The sequence below is a fragment of the Teleopsis dalmanni genome, chromosome 1 (genome assembly GCF_002237135.1).
Source record: "Teleopsis dalmanni isolate 2A chromosome 1, ASM223713v2, whole genome shotgun sequence".
NCBI classification, from domain to species: domain Eukaryota; kingdom Metazoa; phylum Arthropoda; class Insecta; order Diptera; family Diopsidae; genus Teleopsis; species Teleopsis dalmanni.
In genome coordinates this window covers 136,924,693-136,952,552 of record NC_051846.1, presented here as the reverse complement: position 1 = coordinate 136,952,552, position 27,860 = coordinate 136,924,693, and the positions used below count along the sequence as shown (strand labels likewise).

Genomic DNA, 27,860 nt, shown 5'->3' with positions numbered 1-27,860 from the left:
AATTAGTGTTTGAGATTTTAATTTTTTTTTCTTATTTTCAGTAAAAAGAGATTTCAATTTATTTCAAGCCTTATACTGATCATCAGTTGTAGTATCATTTGTTTGCAAATAAATAATCAAAATTTTGAATGACTCTTCTACCTCATTCTTGGAACAATTTCATTGATGAACAATTTCATTGGTTGGAAAAAGGGACTTCCCCTAACACCAAAATGGATTCATACTTAAAACAAAAATTCAACTTATTCACATATTCACATATTGACACTTGACTATATTTTTATTTGAGATATGAAGAAATTCGAGTTATGGAAACCTTTAGAAATTCTCTAAAACCCTGTTGCACTCTTTTGAGTTCGACTTATAGAAAATTTGAGTTATAGAAGTCCGAGTTATGGAAGTTTGACCGTATTTCAAATACCACGTGAAGTAATCATTAGTATCTGATCAGTAATTTTATGAAGCTATGACAGAGCTAATGATTTCAATATAAATAAAAAAATTTAAAATTCTCGAATCCGAAATTCAAAAAAAAAATGTTCTTATCTAAACAAACTATTTGCACATGGCTACGTGAAAAGGTGTTCACATAGCTATGAAATACCCGTACTGGAGCCTTCCCGAATACCAAAATGCAATATAAGCTTTTTTCCAAGTTGTGAGAAACGCAATAGAATATTTTCACAAAAAAATGGCAGTAAAAAGCAACGGATAAAACGAAATATGAAATAAATCAGTCAAAAAGTAAATTTTTTCAGATACGAACTGATCGGAGCTTAAAAAAATTCGCAATGACGTATTTCGTGCTATAAAAAATGTCATTTTGACACTTTGACATGCCAATAAATTGTGACAGCAATTTAATTGTCAGTCAAGCTCCCATGTACGATCGCAAGAGTTTGTTTGTATATAGAAACGTATGTGTGCATAGCCGAATTATGGTCAGATATGTGAGTGCGGTCTGTGTGCGGTGTGTGTGTGCTGCAGCGGTAAAACGTTAATGCTTTGATTGCGGTAAGTATTGACAAGGTATCAGCTTTGAGTTATTAACGTGCACACACTTGCCTGCTTGCATGCGCGTCTGTGTGTGCTTTGTGTGCAAAAGCAAGTTTAATGCGATTTAAAAAATTTAAATGGCAACTTAAAAATGTCATGACTTTGCTACATCGTCACATTGATTTGACGTCTAAGAAAATATAAAATATACGAGCCAAAAAAAATAACGAAAAAAAATTGAAAAATATGGCATGCCTTTGTGCTTTTAGAGTAAAAACTCGGCTTTGCGTCTGTCACTCACTCATTCACTCATTCACTCGGTCGATCGTGTCAGTATCAGTGTAGAATTGAACATGGCGGCTTAAAGTGTTTTTCTTTTATAATAGTTTTAAACAAAAAAATCAAATAAATTTGTTTTGTATTTACATTTTTTTCAGAATAATACATAAATGGATTTCTTCGTCTTATTTCCACTTTTAATTTTTTAACAATTCAACAAAACATTCAGTAAAAACTTGTAATTTCGGCAGAGTCGTTTAGTTCTTCTCTGCGGGCTTAGAACCAAAAGCAAAATAGTTCTAGTTCAAGCTGAACTAGAATATATATATATTATATATATATTGTATTATGTAGTTCTGAAAGGCTTCGATACGTATGAGTCATTTATTGCAATTATAACAGGTTGCATGCGAGTTGTTTGCAAATACTTGAAGTTCGAAATTGCATTCAGAAGTCTACTTTTTTCAAAAATCTACTTAGTTATGTACTCTGCCAATAACAGTCAAATTAAGAAATGACCATAATTTCATAGAATAATTTATACACAGCACATCGCTAGATAAGTTTCGAGATTAATCTATCTGTCTATCTCATACAAAATACATATATTGAGAAGACGTCTTTCAAATGATATGTATCCAAATTTCATGATATTTTGACCACTACTAATGAGTAGTTCTAGCTACTTATAGTGATTGCAGAATATTCTTATTCTTATGTCTAGTATTCTTATGTTAATTCCGCACAATTTTCTGATTACAAAAACAACCAGGTAAACATAGTATTGGCTTCAAAGGTCTTAGGTATGTCGACTTTACGCTCCAAATTTTATTATTTGTGTATAGTTTTCTGAATTTGAATTTGTCTTACAGACATCGCTGATAGTAAACGTTATGGATGGCTGAATTCGGTGGTTACTTCAGAATCTGTTGCATTCAGACCCTGAAATATGGTGACTTGGGTGTTATATTAAAGATACCAGAATAGAGCTTGTTATGTTTTATGATGTGAAGCATGTGTTCAAAATAATAGACTAATTTGCTCATAGTGAACCAAATACCAAATAATCCGTTACTGGTTCCAAGTGCTTTTTGAGAATATTGAGATACAATAAAATGGACTTTCGCCAACAATATATAACAATCGATGAAACATGCATCCACCACTACATATCGTAACCTAAACTATAGTCAGCAGAGTTACATCTATACTTCAGGATCCGGTTGATATGGCATGTGTATTCATGGACTATCTTGAGAAGAAAACAATCATTAGTGAAAAATTTTGCAAAAAAAAATGGCATTGTGGAAAAAAAAACTCTTGAATTGAAAGATGAAAAAGAAATGTCTGTGATAACTATTAAATAGTAAGATTTGCTGTTTTTTATGGTTTTAAAATTGTATTTGTGTTTATTTTTGATACATTATTTTATATGTTCATATTATAAACATATTATATTATACGTTTGTCAATATTGCTTTCCAATTAAATTAAAACTGAGTAATTATAGAGTTAGATATATTTTAAGTTGAAATACCTTTGTTTATTATTTGTAATAAAATATATAATACTTCATTTATATTCAATTGCAGTTATTGCCTTTGTTTAAATATTGTCTGAATGCTTAATTGCCATTTAGTATTACGCTTCGGCCATTCCCCTATTAATAAACATTTTCCTATTAATTAAATTAGTCATACCCTGTTTATACTTTATTTAAAAAAGTGCTCATAAAAACAATTTTATAAATTTTACTTGCATAATTTTAAGATACGAACAATACCTATGGAAATCGCCACAAACCCATGGGTTTTTATGGATATGGAAGCTATTGCGAGGCATATATCTATTGCAAAACATTTATGATGATATATGATGTTTTTAATGCTTTTGCGGTAACATTTAGAAAGTTTAGGATTTATCTTACAAATTTGGAGTTGATAACAAAAAATCGATTTTCTACTGTATTTTTGTTAATTTCCGTCATATAAAGTACTTATACAACACAAGAACAATCAAACTTTAAATATCGTCTCAAAGTGTAGTTCTATAATTGAAGTTTCTATAATTGCTTTTATTGACAGCAATTTTTTAATTATTCTGCTACTGCGGCTAATAACAGTGCATTATAAAGTTATTTTAAATTTAATGACATGTGTCATTCCTTGTAATTATCGCACAAACTGCTTTGATTTTAAAATTTTTTTAATTCAACCACATTGTAAATATGCATATCTAACTAAAAAATAAACTAATTTTATTTTAAACAATTTAATTGCTTTCCATTTAAGTAAATAAACTTTAAAACATATATTGAATTTATATCCATAATAAATTGTCTTTGGCCTAGTGGGATCTGTAATACAGATAGCTATATAATAAATAACTATATTACCTTCGGCTTATATATCTATATATATTGAGAAATATAATCACAATTCGCCAATCGTGCTGTCCTTTCAACTATTAGCCGATTTCTTCTTCCAGGATTCACAATATGTAGACAAAATGTTGTTTAGGTCTCTTTCAGTATTATCTAAGATCTATTACCATCTACTTTGAAAACTACTGAATTGAAGAATAAGTGTAGAGTATTTTTTAAATTTGAAATACAATTTGAATTTGGGATTTGAAATTAAAAAAAAATTAACACTATTTGGGGTATAAATAAAACATTTTTTAATTCAATAGATCATTTGATCGATAAAAAATGAATTTAGTGAATTAGTTATTAGGGACATTTTATGTAGAGTGTCATGGATTCGTCAAAATTGTCTCTTTTGGGCTTTGACGAAAATGCATGTTATGCAGAGTGTCACAGAAATTGTAATAATTTGCTTCAAAAAGACACTAACATTTATTAGAAAATAACACTGTTTTGCCTAAGTGACGAGTCACAGATAGCTTCGGCTCTCATGTGTCCTGGTTCGGATGTCATTAACTGATTTTTTGGATTATTAAAGAAGTTCGGTCCAGTGGGTTAAACTTTTTAGAATGCATTAGCAGCCAATTAATTATTTTTTATTCGTTTTTACTACAAATTTTGATCATTTTTGTTGTGTTAAAATAGCTACTGAGACTAATTTGTACCTTATGATGTAAGATTCTATTAAGAGTTCTAATTAAATATACATAAATAAATAATAAATGACGTTGCTAAACAATATTTAATGAAAATATAGTGTTAATGGATTTATTGTCATCTGCTTGGGTGCAGTTGAATTGAGGAAAATTACGTGTTGAAAGTCAATCCAGCACAAAATATATCATGGTGTTTTTTATACTCGTATGATAAATAATACTTTCCTGTCCTGATATTGTACTAATATTCTCTAAGTGAATCAATGAATTTTTTCAATGTACACATTTCTTATAATTTATTTTAAAAAACTACTACTGCAGACTACTGCAGACTACATGACTAATTGCAGGTCTGATAAATAACTTAGGAACATTTAAAGAATAAGTCTTTTTTTCTAATAATTTATAAATTGGTGTATTTATATAATTAAAAACGGATACAAATATTAATGAACATATATTTCATTTTTATTATTTTGATAAATTATAAACAGTGAAAGATCAAAAAGCAAATCTACTTATTTGCAGCATTGCAAAGTTATTTTGCAGGCGTGGGGATTGAACCCTAAGAAAGAGAGAAGGCTGAGTTCAAGATAATGCTACTATAAATGCAGTCCACTCCTATAGCTTTGAGAAATTTGAGATGTTTATATTCATGCGAGTTTAAAATTTGATTAAATGTAATCGCCTACATTAAGTAGGCTTCGAAAATTTGATTTTGTACGATATTTTTTAGTTAGTTATATTTTGTTGATGCAACTACATATTATTATGTTGAGGCTAGTTGAGTCAGTGCACTTGAGCACTTTTACTCTCTATTAACGACGAGGTTTCTTCATATATATATATATATATTAAGTTAAAAAATTGAATTGAATAAGAAATGTATGACATGGTTCCGGCCGTCTGTCGGTTGTTGATTATTTGTTTATATGAGAGGTAAAGTTTATATTGAATTAAAATATGCAATCAATTAATTGAATCATAACTTTAAATTGCAGTTAATTGCAGCCCTGCACAATGGCATATATTAATTAAAATGTTGATGAGTTTTCATTGAGAGGAAATATAATATATATGATCTAAAGTTATTCAACAGATTTACAAACATATAGTAACAATATCATAGATATCAACTTTTGATAATGGAGTCACAGTAATCTCAAAGCGATGAGCATATCGCTTTATAAGAAAAAATTTGAAAATATTTATCATTCAACTTGATCTCTTGTTAATCTATGCTTTATTTACTGTTTACATCCTAAAACTTTGAATTAAGTGTTCATTTTAGATACTAATGAAACGATTTCCTTTTTAGTTTTTGGTCTGAGGTAATTGCCCTTAGCATTGAAAGCTAATTCGTTATTATATAATGTCAAATAAAACAAGTTTCCGTTAATTCATTTCATTTCATTTTAATTTTATTTCCCTTTGATCTGTTAGTTTAAGCAAAAACACGAGATTAGTATCAGCCTCTGGCAGCTTCTTAGAAGTACCGAACTGGAAAATTAATTTATAAGCTACCGAAATTTAATCACTACAAATTGAAACAGATACGATCGTAAACCAAGCAATCACAAAAGCCATCGATTAATTACTCATTCTGTGGTAGCCTGATTTAAATATCGCACTCAATGAACACGTATTCGACTTAATTCTCGGCTGATACCGCCTCGATTCACTACTCCGAATGCCACCACACAAACTCACAAACTCTTCCCATTCAAATCGAAGAGAAAGAACGGTGCTCCCGAAAGTATTAAGTGTGTTTAACATGAAATAAAGCCGCAACATTGTAAGATTAACATAACAAAACATTTTTTATTTTCTTAATTTTGAAAAAAAAACTTCTTTAAATAAACAAGAAAAAATTTAAACATTTTTAATCGAAAAGACAAAGTTGACACTTTTTATGGCTTTTATAAGTTTTTAATGATATTTTAACGAAAAATGTTTAATTTTCATATTTTGTTGCGCATAACGTGGCTTTAATATTTTGGCCACCAAAAGCGTTTTCGAGCTTTGTTAGAAAAATCGGAATTGTCCCACGTTTATCAGGCACACACGTCCGCACCAATATGGATTGTTGGGTTGTTGGATTGTGTGTGGATTCATGGATGTTCATATTGATTTGGTTTGTGTTACAATGTGTCACTTTTTCATGTTAGTGCTGTTGTAGCGCTTAATTTTGATTAAATTTAATGCATTGATCATTTCCGAGAAATGTCTCAGCGGCCTGCGGTCGCTCTTCCCAATTTGGTTGAAGCAACTGGGCTTTTGATCTTGACGCTGCGCAGCGAGAATGTGTTGAAAATCCGTAGCTAAATGTCGTAAAAGTGTCCCATAAACTTTTTGTAACTCAAACAAAGTTAAGTCCTAAGCCAAAGAATCATATGATATTAATAAATTTATTAATATTTTTATGCGTCACTCGTACTTAAAAGTTCTGAATCTTAGTTAACGAAACGCTATTAAAGTTTAGTTTAATGAGTTTTTCAGTTTTTGAAAAAATTTAAGAGAAAATCGAAAACAATATTGTGAAAGATTGCAAAATATTTTAAAATAAATTAATTAATAATTCATGGATTAAGTCCAGTAATATATATATATATATATATATATATATATATATATATTGTATTTACCTATGTATGATGATGATGATGTGTCAACTAATCAGTTATTTCAAAACTCTGTTGAATTTTTTCTTCTTAGGCTTATGAAGGTGTTCGAAAATGACATAAGGTCTAAATGGAGTTTGGCACACTATTATATATTACAAGCTTGTTTTCTAATAACATTTTAGTATTCCAACTTGGGAATTAAAATAAATTTAGTTATTTCAAGCCCAAGGATTTACGTTTGTTAAAAATGTGAGTTCTTCAACACTCAGTTCACTATCTAGATAAATGCCTAGTTTGGCTTGAATGTCTAGTAGCAAATGTAAACTGAACCGATCGTAGCAAAAATATACATATATTGGACATTTCTTTTTATATTTATATTACAATGTTTTAAATGCATCTATATCTTTTCACAATACCTAACGATAATTCAATAAGTTGTTATTTACAGCTTAATTTGTGTGCTTGTAAAGGCCATGCTATGTAGTGTGTCTCGGGCACTCAAAATTGGCTCTTTCGGGCTATGCCGAAAATGTATGTTATGTAGTCTGTTACATCAGTATTGTCAATTTCGAAGTTATATTAGAGCACCAAACCAATTTTTCTGGAAGCTATTCGTTTGAGATGCTGTAAGTATTTTTGAATGACTGGTGCTCAGCATATTCAGTTGCAAATGGACGCCGAAGTTTTTATCCGTTATCCATTTGTATTCTATATTTAATAAATTTAAATAGACTTTATTGAATAAAATATCTGAAATTAAAACATGAAAATTAAATATTTAATATTTTTATTTAATATCGTCGATCTTTCGAAATATTTTATCGATTCATGTCTCGGGACAGCTTGGTGAAAAAATTTTCAAACATCGATGACACAAACTAAAAATATTACATATTATATTATAACTTTTAGATTTATTTTAAATATTTTGTTTACTAAAGAAATTCCTGAACTTAAATAATATCTACAAATATTAAAGAATTTATATTTACAATTCACTCAGTGAAAGACGCTCACGAATATACGAATTAATAAAACTACTGACCAGGTCAGAAATATACCTATAAGGGAGTGGTGTTAAGGTTTGGATATAATGGTGGATAAACGACTATACTTTTGTTTACAATTCAATCATGTTATGATGCACTAACAATAATAGATATATGTATAGGTACATATAGTCTGTTAATTTATTTCGGATGGGAGTTTCAGTCCCATATCGATCTTTTAGCTGCGTGTCTTCTATTTGTCTAGCCTTGTGTATCTAATTACTTTATTAGATAAATATACCAACCATGTGTAATTAAAATAATGTATGAATTTATTAATTCTATTATTATTATTATTATTATTATGGATGAATAATTCGAATTGAAATTACTCAGCACCTCTACTCTATGGTGTGGGTGCTTCTGGTAGTGTTTTACTAGGAATGTGACTACTATTCCTTTTAATGTAGTTCCTTTTTTAATCGAAAAACATTACTCCTTATTTAATTGACTTAAGTTTTTAAGTTGCTACTTCGGCAAGTAAGTTCCTATCAAATATCGATTGTGTGATTATAGATTATAACTGGTCTTTTGTGAATTTTTCTTTGAAATGTACAGATATAATCTTGTTCTAAAGGATTACTATTATTTACTCTTATTTAATAATTATTTACTAACTATTTTAATAACAATAGTTATTAAAGACCATCAAATTAATATCCATTATATTTTGGTATTAATTTTTTAAAAAAGAATCACAATAAAAAATCTCTTTTAATGAAGTAAACACTTGAAGACCTAAGGAATGCGATTGATTATTTATGAATGGAAGTTATATTAAACTTAATGACTATTTTCGTAGTTAATTTGGAATTTTTAAATTTAGTCTAATATATTTTACTTTGACTAATAATGAACGTCACCTATGGCATCAGTCCCAAATCGAAGCACGCACACACCAAAAGCCCAGTCGTTTATGCCAGACTTTAATCAGAAAAATATTATAATTAAGTTGCGTGGCGCAGACGGCACATATCGCCCGGAGGAGGTTAAAATAAGCAATCGTCTTCGCTTTTAATACGTTATTTCCGCTTTTTCTGTGCATCTCTCAGTGGTCGGGTCGTGGTACAGGAAACTCTGTGAAGTTTGTCGCTACTTCATAATTGTTTTATAATTTTTGTTTTATTCATTTTAAAATATATTAAAAAAGTAATGAATGAAATTTGTTGCTTTGAAAATATCGATGCATGAATGGTAGAAATGATGAATTAATTTTGTTATTAATGATTGATTTGCATTGGAAGCATCGGGTTAACCTCAAGGCTACAATAGTTCCAAAGAAATCACTCAAAAATCAAAATTCAGAAACTAAAAATAAAGTTTAGAAAATGAATTTTAAAACTTGTTTAAAAATTTGAGCCGAAGATATCTACAAAAAATAAATTAAAATATTCATATTTAGTCATACACAAGTCAGAAACTCTTTTTTATGACACTTAGTTAAAATATTCTACGCTTTTAATTCCCTTCCATTTTATGGGTAAAATTTGTGTAGCTGAGGCAGTAAATTTGATTATGAAACTGTTATAGACCAATTTATGACAACTAAAGTGATTGTTCATATTAGAAATTTATGAAGAGAAATAAAATTGTTATAACATTTGTGAACGCTTCCCAAAGCGCTACGCAAGTCCAACAACGGCAAAAAGACAATGAGTGTAAGAAGGCTATTAAATCGGCTATAAATCCCATTAAAAATTGTCCAGCATAAAACACATGACATAAAGCGTCGCATGTACTGCCTCAATATTTCGCCGCTGCCGGCTAAAAAGCAACTTTTACAATAGTCGAACAACTTGTAAAAATATGTTAAATCTGTTAAATCTGCTCTTAAACGCTTTGATCTCAGCCGGCCTGACCACGTTTGAATAGCGTCACAATGTCATAAAAGTGACAACCCCGTTTTATGAAGACGTCGAAAATGTTTATTAATATAAATAATTTTTTCTTTCTTTTGACTCTCTTTTGTGTTAAATGTTTTAATTGATCCTTTGCTTTTATAAAACCGAAAAGCAGAAATCAATTGAATTTACACAACAGCGAAACGTCAAAGCCAGAAAATGCGTCATAAAAACACTTTGACAACCTTCAATTCGAACTGATCGTTCTGACTTATCAAGGTTTTTAGCTCGCTTCAAATAATTTTAATTATATAGTATACCTACGACCGAGCATATGCATATGGGTCTACGTAACACGCCTTTAGTATCATTTTGCCAAGTAAATATAGTATATAATTTTTTGTTTTTATATTTTTGGATTTTATGTCAAAGGAAATCGTCGCTTTGTTTCGAAATTCGAATGCGAAATTCTTTGTCTGCTCTTCGAATATAAATTTCGTGCATATAATTTCATAAATTATCTGCACTGATTTATAACTCATCAATTCGAGTACTTCCTCCTGGGCTCTGCGGTATCTTGTCTATAATAAATATATTTTTGATTAGTATCATCTGCGCAATCGAAAATGAGTTGAAGAGCTGCGAGTGTAAGGTCAAGTTAATGATATTAACAATTATTTCAATGATTCTTCTTCTCATTATTTTTTCATATATTCGCTTGTTGACTTCATTCGTCATTCGTCATTTGTTTATTTCCGCATTTTATCTTGTTTTATGTCTTCACATTCATTTACTTTTAACAATTTTATATTGTTTTCTAATAACATTTAGGCATGTGGGTAGTACTTTTGGTTCGGAAACATTAATTTCAGTTTAAGTTCAAGTGTAAATTCAAATGTTTTGTCAAACAAACTCCAAACTTTAAACTACAACAAACTCTGAAATCGAAAGTTTGTAATATCAAGTTCAGTGCCACCGAGAAGTTGAATTTATATCAATTAAATAACAATTCAAAACTGAATTTTCTGTGATCAATAAGATATTACACAACTTCAATCAAATTTTCAATCAATATTTCAAGTTTCAATCGAGTTTTGTCAATCAACTACAAATACTATATATATTCGATAAGGACAAAACGAAGTATATATCAGGTACTGGCAGTAAAGTATATCGCTTGGAAACTATGTCGGTTGCTAGCGAATAGACTACACTATCGAATCTGCCAAGGATTATATCTACGCTGACTTCAGCGTAACACAACGATATCAGTCAAAAAACCAAACAAAGAATTACCAGTACTTTTGGAGGTCTCTCAACTAATAAGACTTACGCTATGTAGATTGCTAATACTACCTGTATGACATATAAGCATGAACGTGTTTTAATAGTAAAAAACAGGATTCGTTCGGATGAAAAAGACGAAAGGAAATTCTATGTGGTTTACTCTCCAATCGTCTCGATGCTCCCTGAAAATCATTCCGTTGAGAAAGCATTAAATGCACTGATGTACTAGGCTGGATAAGGCCAGTGTAATAACGGTGTTCGTTATTACACAGAAAATATAGTTGAACTCCTTAAAGGGTTTAATATTTATGGGTCTAAACCAACAATATTTAATAAACAATACAGAAACGAAACTACAAACAAAATTCTTATTAGATAAAAAATTTTTCATCTTAGATTATTACACATCTGAATTAAGTGATTTAAAATTATTTACGTGTTTTCTAATGTAACGTTGAAAATAATATTTTAGGTGCTAGCCGTTATTGGCATAGCAGTGGTAACCGTAACATCAGGTATGTAGATAAGATGTATTAGAAATAAATTTAGAACATTAACAACCCTTCTAATACCCTAAAAATTTCGGAAGTTTTTCAAAAGCTGATATCAGAATTTTGATCTGAAAACTTCAAATGCTGTCGCTTATGTCTCCTATAACCAAATTGTATGAATGAGAGCATCTAAAGATGATTAAATCACGGGAGTAGACGTTAGTACCTATAATGTCATTTATACTTATATTGTAGTTCTTGCTATATTAATGTAAGTTGGAAACCGTCCACCGTCTCCACCTGCTCTCGCAGGTGTATAGGCAAAAAGACAATATTAAAGTTTATGATGGAAGAATAATGACACACGGGGACCCCCAGTGTAAGGTAGTTATCTCTCCCTTCTGGTGAAATATTATTTTACTGTAAATATTTTTATGTACAAAAATATTTAAAAACTTTTACTTCATCTTCCTTTACACTGTTACATATAAATAAACTATGTAAAAATAGAAAATGTAAGTATATATGGATACACATTTGTTTTAATTATATAGTATAGCTGTATAATCGTTATGAAACCGTATGTCCCCTTGTTAAAATCTTGGTTGCGCTATTGTTATTAATCAAATGCGAAATTAATTTTTGTCAGATACTACCTATGACTAATTGTTTGAAATCATTAGTCTTTAAAATAGTAATAAAATAAAGAACATCAAATAATATAAATAGGTATAGATAAAAAAGCCAAAAATTCGAATTTTTTCCGAAATATCTATTAGTGATAATGCTTACCATTTAATTGGTTAGATACTTTTTAATATCTTTACTGTTATTTATTAACCAAAATCAAGTATTGTAATTATAATAAAAACTTATTAAAAAATACTGCAGTCGTAAAGTTTCAGTCTGGAGAACTCATTTGCTTGACAAATGTGCGCTGTAAAATTATTTCTGATCTTGACTTGAACTTATTGGGTCGAGCAGATCGCAGAGGAAATTACGTGCCATAAAATTTCTGTAAATAATAATTTATATCAAATGACAGTGTTTTACACTTAACATCAAAACAAAAATATACTAAATAAACAAATAAATTTTATTTGTTAACAAAAAGTTTGATAAAAAAAGTCAACAGTTTTTCGTACGAGTTTTAAATCTATAAATTAGCAAATGTTTTATTCAGTGGTGCGGATTGGTTTATAATACTTCGACATTAGAAACGGATCAGCTTGTTTAATAATATTTGGATTTAGGCACGCTACAAACGGTTTGCATGACTACTTGACTGTGTGTTACATAACATTATTTTTATATCTAAACCACATTCGATTTAACAGATATATGTATATGTGCCTACTTTAAATATACTTTAAATATAAATAAAAATATAATGAATACTATATCATATTATTTATTAACAAACAATATTATTACTAATAGTGGTTAATATTGGATTACTACTTTAAGACTATCCAATGGCGACTGTAGAGCGCCATACTTAAGCTGACTACTTAAGTCTAATAAGGCAATAAAATTTTGGTTAGCACGCTTAAGCGGATTTATTAAGATTTATTAACAACTCATTGCGATATTGAAATAATTTCTTGTCGTTTTATTTGCTCGCACGAGGAATGAGAACAGATTTAAAAGCAGCAAGAAAATCACATTTTAAAGGTCTTTAAATATTTAATAATTTCATTAGCAGTGGTTGGATTGCATAGATACTTTTGATCAAACACATGTCAACAGCAAATTGCGTTAATTTAAAGTTTTTTTTTTAATTTTTGGAAAATATTTGCTTTTGTCAAATGCTGTGAAAAAAGGAAAATTTTCCAATAATTTACATTTTATTGTATTGGCGTTAATTGGTTTCATGCTTCACCAAAAAGTCTTTTGTCAGTTAAAAGTAAACTTTTTTAAAAGCGCAAACAAGAAAACGAAAACACATTTTTGTCATTAAAATCAATTTAAAATAGTTTTTATAAATTTTATAAAAAATTGTTACCGACTGTATGAAGTGCCGTATCATTATAATAGTCAATAAAGTTCTAAGCGGAGGCTTAGGCTCCTGGATATTGTTATTTGTTGCAGGTGATTTAGTTTTTGTGGAAGTAATTAAACTTATTGGTCTATGCAAAGAAATCAAAATGATATTGCCATGAAAACAAACAGTGAGGGTGCATATATATCTCGAGATATAACCTTATATATCAAAAAATATTAAGAAAAATTAAAGTTGTAGGGTTCAGGTTTAAAAACATTGAAGTAACAGCTAATTGGCCGTATTGTACTTTATCATTAATGCTATAAAACTATATATCGAACCACTACTTGATCGTTAAACTAAGCCTTATAGCAAAAGAAACTATTTCGCTGATGGAAGGGATACTATTCTAGTATTGAATTAATTTTTAAATTAATTGAATTTTCTGACTGACCATGACCATTATTGCGAGTAGTACCAAATACTTGGCATTAGTGGCCTTCAGAAAAATTGTTTAGTTTTATATGTCCGTATATAATAGTTGGGTTGCAATTGGAAGACTTAGAAAAATGAAACTGTCAAATTAGAGGCAATGATTACGCATCTTTCTAAGCCATATGTGCCAAAGCTGCATGAAATTTTGACCAACAAAAGTTCGAGTTTTTTTTGAATTTTTTGCTAACCATATTTATTTTTTTTACAAATACATGCAGTTTTTATAAAGTATATATGGATTTAATTTAATAACAAAATTAACATTAACATTAACAGAATACAGTTTATCGTTAATATGATTAGTTTTATATATTTTATGTAGTTACTTCTAAAACATACTTTTTTATAAAGAAAATTTTCATTTCAGTGTCCAATTATACTCGTATCATATTCAAATGTTATTCACAACTATTGTAGATGTTCTGGGTTATGTTAAATCTTATAATTAAGATTAAAATTGAAAATCAGTAACCCAAAAGGCAGTGAATTAGAAAAATGTCATTTAGGAGCGAAAAACAACTGTCACTTCGATTATTTTTATGATTAATAATCAAATGAAGAAGCTGATAGGATTTAAGATTCGCAGTAACAAATTCACACGAATTAAATTATTTTTCCAACAGTTGAAATCCTTTCGGTGTGATGCAATTTGACAGTGACCGAAGCCGGTGAAGCGCGTGACTGTCCCGAACTTGAAGACGCAAAAAGTACAACACGGCGCTGAGTAAGGCAATAGTTCAGAAAATCATGAGCCGCAACAAATTCGTTTTGATGGAAGACAATAAATAAAAAACTACAATTATTGCCACGAACTCAGACGAGACATGCTAACAATAGTAACAATAAATACACATAAAAAATTAATATTTTAACAGGTTCACATTGTGGCCGAGTATGGATTTACATAATATTAGACGTGACAGCCGAAACGGATGGAAGATGGTTTTCTCCGGTGGACGTTGGTTGCCTTGAAGTAGAAAAATTATGGGCAGTTAATTTTTATGCCACTGAATTTTATTTCGTTACGACGGCAAATAAAACCAAATGTGCGATTTAAAATCTAATGTAGTCCGATTGTGCTTTAAGATTTTAGTACAAATCACATCTTTACATATCATATACTCATATTAACATATATGTATGTGAGAAAATAATAAAAATGATAAAAATTGGCGTTAGTTTGTTGAGAAATTATCAGTCAATTAAAAGAAATTGAAATACACTTTATGGTTTGAATAGATTCAAAATGAACAAACCATTCATATATTCTTACTTTAAATAATTTAAATATATTCAGTATTTCCCTGTTAACATTTTATTTAATAGAAAAGAAACGAAAGAAATGGACGTTATAATTATAATCAAATATTATAATTATATACAGATATACATAACATGATAGTATAGACTGGGTACAATCAGTTTCTATATTGCTTTTAGATGAGAGGACAAAATTAATTAATTATATTAATATTAATTATGAATTAACCACAATAAGAAATCTCTAAGTTAAGACTCATATCGAGAGTTTGTCCTCAGTTAAATGTGATATTTCTTTATATAAATATTCATACAACCAAATATTAATTCAGTATGACAACAGATCGGCGGCCATATATTTAAAATACATATAGTAGTCTATTAGTTTGCTTAATTCTAAAAAAACATGTATATATATTAAATATAAGCTTTGTAAGAAACGTGAAGTACAAGTCCTTTCGAAAATTTTAAGAATTGAAATGAAATTTAAAAATAAATTAAAGAAAATAATTATAAGAAAAATTTATTTGCAGTTAATTAATAGAACTTAAAATATTATTCAAGCAATTTAAAGCTTCAAGCAAATAATCTAGAGTACTTTAGAGTACTATAGGAACTAGAGTACTTTAGTTCGAGCATAAACGAGCACTTCGAGTATGTTCGAATACCAAATTGTTTCTAAGCATTTATTGTTATGAGTATTTGCAAGAGGCATGTTATGATTGCAGTCACGTCACGGCAATTGTTGTTGCTTTCAATGTAAAATGAAGTGAGTTGTCAGTGTCAAATTTTCATTTTGCATTGAAAGCAATAACAATTGCTGTGATGTGACTACAATCATAACATACCCCTATGAAACCAAATAAAGGTATTAAGCATATCAGCTGTTTGATTATTTCGAATATCTTTGAACAGTATTTTCTAATATTAAAAGTGTTCCATTTTCAGCATACTTAAGATGGAAATCGGCTTTCATAATGCCCAAAAACTTACTTATCGTAGTTAGCCGTAGTAGTTAGAACTTTAAATGCTAAGATATAGTTAAGTTAAGGTTAAGTTAAAAATAAGGTATAATTCCACTATTTACAGTATTAGCAAGCAAAAACAGTCTAATATTTTGAATAGAATTTTTTGTATAAATTAATATATCTAGTTTATATTTTAGGTTATATAAATTTCATTATAAACATTCCGTGGTATCTTAGTCGGGAATTTTTTAACTTAAGATGTACATATGTAAATAAGTAAAACAAAACAAATCTTTGAGATACTATCATTCAAAATTTGGAATAATGTAGCAGTATTTTGCTCCTGACAGGAGCTTATGTTAGTAACTGCCTTAAGTGTACAATTTAAGTAATACTTAAAATGTAACTGAAAAATATACATAATAAAAAGCATTCCGTTACTGGTATATATTGGTATATATATATAGGTCCAACACTTTATAATATTGCGTAGAAGGAAAGTGCTAATTGAATTAAAGCTAAATTAATTTTTAAAGATCGAACAATTTTCTCGTTAAGTTTTGCAATTTTTTTTCGCTGTGTTTGCGATACTCGTTGTCGTGGTATTTTTCGTTAATTGCTCGCTTCGTTGGTTCTACGCATGCTTAAGTGTTAAATACTTTTGTTTCACTTTTTTAATTTTGCTGTTTTTCGTTACTTGAATAATTTGGCAAGATCGATTCCGATCATTAATTTTATTTAAAAAATTTTCTTTTTTTTTAAGTTTATAAAATGAGTAACGTGGCGCGATTCTCGTTTACATTTAATTAATTTATCAATTCATTGATTAAGAAATAAGTAAGTGTGCCGAAGTGAATTAATTTTACGCTGGAAAGCAAAGCCGCTTATGTTGAATCAGTCGTGTGTTTTCCCACTTGAAACTGGCTTGGGATGCGCGCTTCAATGCCTGCAGGAGTTGGAAGGCCCCTTTTGGAACTGGTTACCGTAATTTGTTTGCACAAAGTAGTGTGAAGTCTTGAGCTGCGATCCACAATGTATCGTATGTCTTTAACTGCTTTTAATAAATTTTTTTCACACTAATACGTATAAAAATAATTATAATTACCATTAAACATATGCCTTTTTAATAATAATAATAAAAATATTTAAGTGAAAAATCATATGTTCGAAAATGAGAGTAAGTTTTTTAACAAACAACAGAAATTATTATTTTTAAGTTAAAACTGTATAAGATTATTTCAGAAGTTAGTTAGTTTACAGAGTAGAGGTGGATGGATAAAAAATGACAACCTTTTGGTTCCAGTATTTCTAAATATTAATTTTGAAAATTTTCTAATATGTAAAATAGACACGGATCCGAAATTATAATAATTTGATACAAAAATAACATTCATGTAGATAATTTGGTAACAATTATTATTACGAAAGTAATAATATTAATAATGAAGTTCTTATAAATTTGCATATATGCATATATATGTCTTACCTTCTTGACGATGTTTTTTCGTTGTAAAAGTCTGAAAATAAGAATAGAAACTATTAATTCTATGTAATATAAATAATAAACTACTAAAGAATTTAATAAGTCAGTTTTTTTTAAATAAATAGTTTAGCGTTTCGTTTTTACGCGAAATAATTTTTTTTGGCATAATCACATTAAAAATATTTAATTAAAAAAATTGATTAATTGTAACTGTAGGATAGACTTTAAGGTGACTAAATCCAAAATCAAGACAATGAATGTGGCAATGTTGCAGACTAGATTGCATTGGTCAAAAAAATTGTGTCTTCGGAAGATTATGGTTTAAATTAAACTACGTTCATGCCATAATCGAAAACTATTTAGTTGAACACATTGATGACAAGTATAAAGTTGTACATTACAAGTTCTAGAACGTTCAACATTCCTTTGATGTTCAAACAAAGCTGAGTTCGTTAGAGTTAAAGAGCATTAGTGCTTGCATAAATGTGGTTTCATATCTTACTTAATTTTAAGTAAAATGTCTAAATTAAGCAAATGAATGGATTAAGTTTACGTTACAGGATAGTCATACGAAGATGTCAAGTACCAATGTTTGGACGGCTATTATGATCTATAATGGTTCTCAGCTGGCATTTCTGGACCATGGTTTTAAGGTCCATGCAATAACTTTTAATAAACTAACAAAAAGGTTAATAGCTTTTGAATGAACTTTTTTTAGGAGGACATTTTGACAAATTTTTTTTAGATTTTAGTTCAACATTCTGTATTCTTGTAAATATTGAGTTTAATCGATCAAATAATTATTTACAGCATTAATATCGGATATACTCGTATATATACGATTAGCTCTAGTTATCGTAATACTACCGAAAATACAGCTATGAACTAAACATTTTTAATATATATATTACTATTTAAATAAACAATTAAATTAAAAACGAATAACCATGTACTATATTCCCTATATATATATATACAATAACACATATTGTGTCCTGCGAATATATATGTTTAGCATATATTAGAAATTTTCAATATTAAAATTCATAAATTGAAAGTGCATAATTTCTTGTTTTATATGTAAGTATACAGGTTTACATTGACAACCCTGTCATTATGGTATATCAATAAAATTTACCCAAAGTAATCAATACGATCTACACGTATGCATGCAGTGCTACAGGCGCGGGCAAGAGTAGCGAATTGCAAATAACAGCACACAAATGAAATTAAATAAAAATAATATTGGCAATTTCAAGTATCATTTGAGTGAAATATTTCTTGGCATTACAGTTAAGCCGACTGTCGAGTGTCGAGTGTCGCAAGGAGGGCACATGAAAATGTCTTTTGATTGCAGTACCTCATGTCAAACAAGGTATATGTGTGTACGGTGCATGACAGGAATGCAAAACGTTTACTGTAGCAGTCACAACAAGTACTGTAAACAATAATAAAAACAATAACAACACCAACAACAATTCAGTAAAAGTAATAAAAGTAACACAAAATCAATCTTTGATTCGATACTCGAATACGTCCTCGTGTCACATTTGTAGAAAATTGCATTCAAGCAGTGCCTTTGCCTTTACTGCTGAGCAGTGGGAAGTGTTTTACCAGTTGTTATTGTTGTTGTTGCTGCTGATGTTGTAGTTGTTATTATTGTGTCGTTCATGTTAAAATTGTATTGCGCGTTGCTTGTCTGCCCAAGTGGAAAGTCAACGTTTTCTTTCGTTGAATGACGTGCAAAATGATTTCGTGTCGTTTTGTCGTTCGTGGCTGTCGTTATATGACAAAGACGTCCGGGTTGACTTTTTACGTTTAATTTCTTTCATACAAAGAAAGAACTCTGTTGTTGTTATTGCTTTTCGTAGTTTGAGTTCAACCGAGTCCCTCCCTGCTTCTTCTCACATGTTGCCGTGCAAAACTTCATTCAGTATTACTTTTAAGTCTGTTTTTAGTTCTGTGTGCTTATATATGTATTGGTTTTTTTAGGCACATGGCAAGTGTGTGTTCAGTGCTCGTGTTGAGAATAGTTTTACTTCTCGCGATTATACCCACATTTCGTGATTTTAGCCTGAGCAACTTCAAAAAAAAAGCCAACCCTAGAGAAAAGCTTAACTGACTGTTGAAGTATGACGGGACGTTTGAGTTTTGTCAGAGAAGGTTTCTAATTTGTTAATTGTCAACAAATTGAACAAGCAATCAATGACGGTTTTGACGGTTTATCAAGAGAATAGAAATTATATTTCTAATTGGAGTCAAAGGTCATATTTTCACGTCAAGTCGCATTCAACTTTCTTAAGAAATTTTAATAACAATGAATAAACTGTCAAAAAAGACAAGGGGAAATTAATAAATACAGCTCCGTTCTAATCTTTAGCGCTAGAACGGAAAAGTCTTGAAAGATTTGGCCTTGTCTATCAAATCTTTTGCAGTACATATCTGGACACTCGAGAAGAAGACATTGTTGTTTCCATGTCCAGACTTGTCTACCACCAGGCTCAAGTTTTTAGGCGATACATTTAGTGATATTTTCAACATTTTTATTGATCATTTAATTGCATTTATAAACTTTTTATACACAATTACGTAAAATTATTATCGCTTTCTTAGCTAATTGAAGAGGATTAGATTCTCCTTCTATTTTGCCAACCCATTTTTAGAAAAGTGATCGTACAAATTAGTAAAATTGTATATTCTAGAAAAGAAATAAAGTACGTAACTAAAAAAAACACCTTCACTTTATGTGATCTGTTTAAATTTGTGAAGTCTCCACAGAAAGTTTCAATCACAAACAGACAGAGGGCCAATCCAATATAGCTTCGGCTTAATTCGGCTGGTGATACTAATCAAGCATTAAATGGTTCTGATGTCCTCTTCTCTTGCCTGTATGAACTATTCCTTTGTCAAAACTCTTTTTACCAATTAAGTGACGTTTTAAAAAAGTAATACTTATGCAATAATAGTAATAATTAGTACATCATGCACAAATTTAATTAAAGTTTCAACTGAGCTGTAATGAATATAAATACCTTTCAAATACATAAATATTTGAAATGTGTTTAGGTTACTTTTAGTGTTTATTTTGTAACTAAAAACATTTATTAAAATATATATTAAAAATAAGTATTAAAATTATTAAAATATAAATTAATTACGCTTTTGTCGATGATTTAGCTCTAAAAACTGCACGAAATAAAAAAAAAACAATTAATTTAAAATAAATACTTTTCACTCTCATTTCCATAATTTTGACGAACACCATTTGCAGTAAAAATCGTTCCAATGCCACTTCATTTCTTTTTGCGTACGCGTATGTATGTGAATGAAGAACGCAATTAAAAATTTTTAACTTACACACACATGTACATTATTGTATTCTCTTATACGTTTACGAATGTGCTTTGGCCAAAACAAGCCGAAAGCCGCAGCCGCAGCCGCCAAACGAGTTGCGAAACCAATTCAAACCATGGGAACGACACGATTGGTTGTCATTTTGTCAACAAATTGCGAAAAGTGCCTGGCTCGTTGAATATTATAGCCCGACATGGGAACCAGCAAAGCCAGGCGTCGTAAAGTATATGCACAAGTACCGAAAGCATATACGAACGTATCAATATATGAAGTAAGAAGTAATAATAAAAAACTAAATATGCCACAGGCTATACAAATCGACATATCGGTTAGCAGCAGCAACATCAATAACAGCAGCGGCACCAACAATATCATCAACACGCACCAACGCCACCGACACGACAACTAAACCATTATCACCGTCAACGTGCATAAAGAAATAAAAGTATTTAAATAAAAACAACGAAAAGCAAAAACAAAAAACCAACAAAAAATAATAAAAAGCACTTGGTCGGCGTACTACTACGTTGTTCAGTTGCATATGCCGCCGCCTTGCCACCTTACCACCTTACCCCCTTGCCGCCTTGCCACCTTGCTATTTTGTGATGCGAGCAAATAGTTACTTGAGTGCAAGTGCTGAGTTGTGCGGTATGTTAGTCTCAAAATACGCGAGTAAATGTCACTTAAGTGCTTTCTTGCTCACAGGTATTTTCGATTTGCTTGTGCTATGCTGTACGCTGTTATGCTGTTATGCTGTTTTAATGAAGGCGATGTGAGCCTTTATTGCTGTTACGCTAAACTCTGGGTTCGCAGCGATGTTTGCAGTTGTGCTTGTGGCAACACTGCTGTGATTGTAGTTACAGTTGGTGGTGCTGGCGATGGTTGAAGACGGCGGTTACGGTGTTGATCGACGCGCCTTTTTCTACTCTTTCATCAAATCTGAATTGGCAATTGTTGAAACTAACAATAAAGATACATAAGTAAAATGTGACCCGAAGCCATCTGCGTTGTCAGTAAATATTGTTGATCGTGCTAAAAACGTTTCGAGTGTGTTGTAATCGGTTTCAATTTCAGTTTCATCTTCAAATCTACAAATTTTTTTCAATTTTTTACTCAAATACAAAACGACAACAACAATAGCAACAAATAATTGATGTTTCAAGCACAATATCATCCTGATAATTGTTGTTACTGGAATAGTCATAATGCTCTTCAGATGCACACACATTTCCTTAAGTATTTTCTCACTAATTTTTTCTTTGCGAATGAAATATTATATAAAATACGTAACGTAAGATAAACTTCAAAGTTCACCAATAGCAACAGAGATAATAATTGCTTTGTAACTTATGAACGTTCTGTGCAGCTGAGCCCCAGAACTATGCTTAGGCATTGTTAGGAGTGCAGCTGACTGTATCTACTGGTTACTACTGGATTCTGATGTGCTCTTGAACTTGCTGGACTATAAAATATAGCGTAACAAATTGCAACATTTGTAACTGGATTGAAGGAAATTTATTGGTTTTTCTGAAAAAATTAAAGATAAAAAATATACGCTTTTTCAATGTTTTTGAAAAAACGAAATTTTCTTATACTTAGTTCAATAGTGATAATCATTGTTTTATTTTTGAAATAAAAACTTTTAAATTTCTTGTTTAATGACAAAAACCAACAACTTATACAAATAAGTCATTAATTTATTAAGATTGTTCTAACAATTTATTTTTTAAAAACAAATATTGGAGCAAACTTATTCGGAGACAACAGTTGTTATTGTAATACTCTTAAAATTGCCAGGAGGAAGTGAGCTATATTAAACACTTCTTCCAAAACAGCTTCACATCAAGTTTGCTTTCGCTAATTACGTCAGGCCGGCGAAAAAATGGTGTACTAGATATTGGACACGTTTTTCAATAGTCCTGTGCAAGAACATGTAAAACAATTGTACATTTCAATCTTTTTCATCATGCCAACTATTACTTAGTTGGTACCACCAAAATATTAGTATAATAGCCTAGTACTCTATTAGTACTCCAGTAAGGACAGTATGTCCGAGCATGTTAAATCCTAGAAGATTATTAGTTCTTTTCTTATCTAATCAAAGTCATATAGTCTAAAATCTTGTTGAAATATACATTAATTTACTCTCATTGAATTGCTGAATGCTAATATTCGTATTGGGTATATATTAGCATTCGCTTTAAGCGACCAAAAACACAACAGATAGCTGGCAAGGGTCATACTTTGCGATGCGTGTGGAATTTCATTCATAGACTACCTTGAGAAAAGCCAGACCTTTAGCAGCGATCGCTACATGATCCAATTAGTGTACTTAAAGGATAAAATCGGGAAACAATAGGTTCATATGAAGAAGAAAATAGTTCTTTTGCATCAAGGCAATGCGCCGTTGTCGTTAGGTACTATGATCAAATTGTACGAATCATACTTTGAATCGGTTTAGCACAAATAGTATTCGCCAGATTTAGTCCCGAGCGATTACTACTTGTTCACAGAACTCAAACAAATGCTTCAGGGGAAAAGTTTTAATTCGTCATAGCCGAAAATGAGACATTTTCAAGGCCAACGACGAATCATTCCTCAAAGGAGATATGGAAGTGTTAACGAAGCGATGAAATGATTCTTGTTAAGTGATGTTATTTTCGTAACATTTCTACTACCCTATAACACTTATCGTGTTTTCGGTGACTTAATCGTCATCAATACTATTAGATAAAAAAAATATATAATATATGTTATATATAATATATTAAATGTTATTTTTTGCATATTTTAAATGTCACAATTTTTTTGCACCATCTTATCACAATCTCAGGCAGAGGTGATGGCTAGAAGCAAGTGCTAATAAGCCACGCTCAATCTTTGTTGTATTACTAAAAAAGCACAGTTCCGTTCAATTTCGCATGGATAATATGCAATAAACTAAAACCAGTTTTAATAGATTTCAATATATATATGTACGTTCACATGTATAGTATGTATTACGACTAAAATCTGTTCCATAATTGTTGTAAGTGAAGTTGATGATGCCAAAGTTTAATGAAGTTTTTGTTTTGTTTTCAGTTTTTTAATTTTCCTCTGTGCAATGTCGTTGAACGATCTTAAAAGATAAAAGCAGAGATGTTAAATTTGTGGTTCGAGCTGTCCGATGTCCTCATCAGTGTTGGTCGTCGCATTGTGCGCTCGTCCATATGCGCACAAAAGTGCAATTGCTTTTCTTTTCTGTGGCATTACGTGCAGTTACGCTCATTTCCATGTATTCACAGTTGTTTGACAAGCAGGAAATTACCGGCAATTATAATTTGTTCGCGTGAATGAATGCAATCGTGCGACAAACTTGTTACGGACAATATTTTATGTCATTCCATATTCGGTTGGCTGTGTTTTCTTGTATAATTGAATATTGCTGCAGTTGCATAGAAGTTTAAATTGCAAATAAATTGATACAAATTACATGTTATCGGGACTGTAAGCGTTTCTTTAATAGAGCTGTGTTACAATTTCTTTCGATTAAAATTGACACAATAAATATTATTTAAAGAAAATGTCCATATATTGTCCATATATTATACTCCGTTCCATTGAAGAGTATAGAACGAATGTTTATAAATTGGATTATATTCTATCTGCATCATATGTTCTAAACAATTATTAGCATATTATCCTCAATTGCGTTATACCTGTAAACTACAAATATTGCAATCAAAGAATTTCTGGTATATTCACTTTGTCTCATTTAGGCAGTTTATCATATATATTAATGAGAAAACGTTCACATTATAACGAGCTCATTTATGCAGCTGATAGAACTTTAATAAACTTCTATAAACTTCCTGATATACATTTTATACATCAATTACATATTTAATTAATAAAACCAATGATTTTATTAAATATTTATTTATTCAGTGCCTTTGTTTACATATTACATATGAAATATATGACAAATATTTCAAATATTGGTCATTTTCTTGCGGGAAATTTATTTTTAAGGGTAGCACTTGACATTTTTGGTCCAAAATGAGCTGATTTATTGTAAATGAGCTAATTTATATAACAGATTTTTGTATTGTAAATCATCCTCATTAGTGAATATAATGCACAAAATGGGCTTAATAAGACAGTGTGAATGTGCTATTAGTAACATTCATTTATTTAAGGACTGTGGTATGCCGTTCCGTTTATTCAAAAGTTGGTTTGAACTGACACATATATACATATATCTTGAGAAAATATAAAATGCGAAAAATGCAACCATGTAGAACAAGAAAGTAGTGGTAGAAGAGTTAGAAATAGAGGTTATTTATACTCTTAATAATGATTTTGTGATACTAATTGTACATTGCAACTAAAATGAATGTAATAACTTTTTTCGTAGCATCTTCTTTTACAAAAAGAAGTATATTTACTCTTCATAAACTTTAAAGTGTTGCAGAGCTCAAGAAAATTTTTTGTTGATAAAACATAGAGTAAAAAAGTTAAGAAAAAAACAAAAAAAAGAAAAACAGTCACAAATAACAGTGCTAAGTGTCACTATCTTCAATCAACAATACAAAATGATATGAGGAACGTATTCTCCAGGCTCAAAATAATTGTTCATATCACAATGGACATGTCAAATAGCATATACGATATGTTTTAAAATAAAAATATTTTGCTGGATTCGTCTACCATTAACTGGCGGATCCTAAGTGTGACTTTCTTGATGTATATAGTATATAGCATACAAGGCATAGCAAATGGATAATATCGTTCAAAAAGGATCACATTTTGCTATAAGTGTTCTTACATTTACTGGCTAAACTTAAGTGTAACACTTAAGGTGTATCCTTAAATACCATTTTAATTTTAAGTTTATGACAATAGTAACTAGTTTGTACAACTCAAATAACGATATTTGAAGAATTTTTAGTAAATAATTTGCTTTTTATGACTTCAATGACGATTTCAGTATTTATTTTCATAGACATTTCATGTTGATCTTCCTTTTTCTTGTTCTTAATATTTCTTTGATAACAAGCGCATATTTTCACAGTTGTTGATATGATCACTTCTCAGCGATATGCCTACCAGCAAACAAATTTCAGCTGCTAATATTAGTATTGTATTTGCTAAGATTTTACTGGTAGTTTAACGACATTTTTACATACGAGATACGAGTACGAGTATATGCAGAGATCATATCGGAGATACCAACACAATGTCACAGACGTTTTAATGAAGAGGAAATAACGAGTATGGCCTGCAGTGTCAAGCACATCAAAACGTCCAGAGGTGGCAATAAAAATCTAAAGCAGTGGCAATGAAGGTAGCCAGAGCATCATCAAGATTAGCTCGTAAAATCTCTTAAGATAATGAATATCGCTTGGCGTAGTTGCAGTTCTGCTGTTCGGCTGTTCAGCTGTTGTGCTGTTGTGCCCGCAGTCAATAGTTTCAATCAGCAGGAGTTTTTGTATTAAAATTGTATATCTTTTAGTTGTTGGGCGGTGTTTATGTTTATCCTGTCCGAATTGATGAAATGTGCTAAAATCAAAATTTATGTCATATAACATCATTTCTTAGCCAGGTTTTTTTTTTTTATTTATAAAGTTCTTATGTTGATTTAATAACTGAAATTGCTACTTTACACTAAAAAGATCTTAGTGGATCTGACATGAATCGTTTAATTTATTTTTATTTGAATTGCAATTTCTTTTTAAATGAAAAATGTTATTTGCGTGGACAACGTACGGAGGTACAAGATAGGCACTTAAAAATATTTACAACATAGCACTAATAATTACTTTTAGTACATAAAACATCTGATGTATTGTAAAAATACTGATGGATATTAGCGGAAATATCATATTTTTAAGATAATTAAAAAGTATAAGAACAACCCAAAGACTTACTTTTTATATCACAACGGGTTCCTTCATTTTATGGTTCAGCTGTATTATAACCATCGGTTTTGTACTTCTCATATAGAGTAACAATATTATTACTCTATTATTAAAATATTTATTATTAATGATTTTGTAATAAAAATTATTCAATTATAAGTTATAGTAAGATAATAAATTGCTTCAATTACAAACTTAATTATTTAAATATTTAAATTTATTGTTGATTACATCTCAGCTATAAATTGAATATTCTGAAGTAGAAGAAAGTTAGAAAATATAAAACTGACAGCTCAGACACTAAGTCCTTTGCGATAATTATATGAAAAGAATTTTCATAAGTTCTACAATATAAAATATTCGAAGAAACCGTCAATAATTACAAGTCTTTAATCAAACCATAGCGATCCATATAATACAAAATTATTATTTTCCAGTATGATTCTTACTGTATTCATACGAGAGTTTGGTTTTCAATATCAGCTGTTATTTAGGTTTATTGTTAATTCTAATAGCAAGTTAAGTTGAAATTAAAAACATTTGTGTAAAAATATTGGCATACGAAGTTGGGATTGAATCTTATGGCGTTTTCGTTTGATAAATCTGGAGTAACTTTTTTAATCAAGATTCACTTTTAGTGCAATTTTCATTTTCGATTGGTAAATCTGTATAACACTCGAGAATAATGTATAACACTTGAGATTAATTTATAACATTCTAGATATTTTGCCAGAGTGGCAAGATTACATTGAAATTAAGAGTTTT

At 29.9% G+C, this 27,860-nt stretch overlaps 1 protein-coding gene across 1 annotated transcript in view; it reads right to left on the bottom strand.

Annotated features, from left to right (window-relative positions):
* Window positions 1-27,188, bottom strand: part of LOC119668947 — a 34,028-nt gene extending 6,840 nt beyond the window's left edge. The window contains exons 1-2 of the mRNA XM_038078637.1: window positions 27,105-27,188; window positions 17,845-17,875 (exon numbers count right to left, since the gene is read on the bottom strand). The gene's annotated coding sequence lies outside the window, so the exon portion shown is untranslated. The remainder of the gene's footprint in view (window positions 1-17,844; window positions 17,876-27,104) is intronic.
* Between the last annotated feature and the right edge of the window lie 672 nt (window positions 27,189-27,860).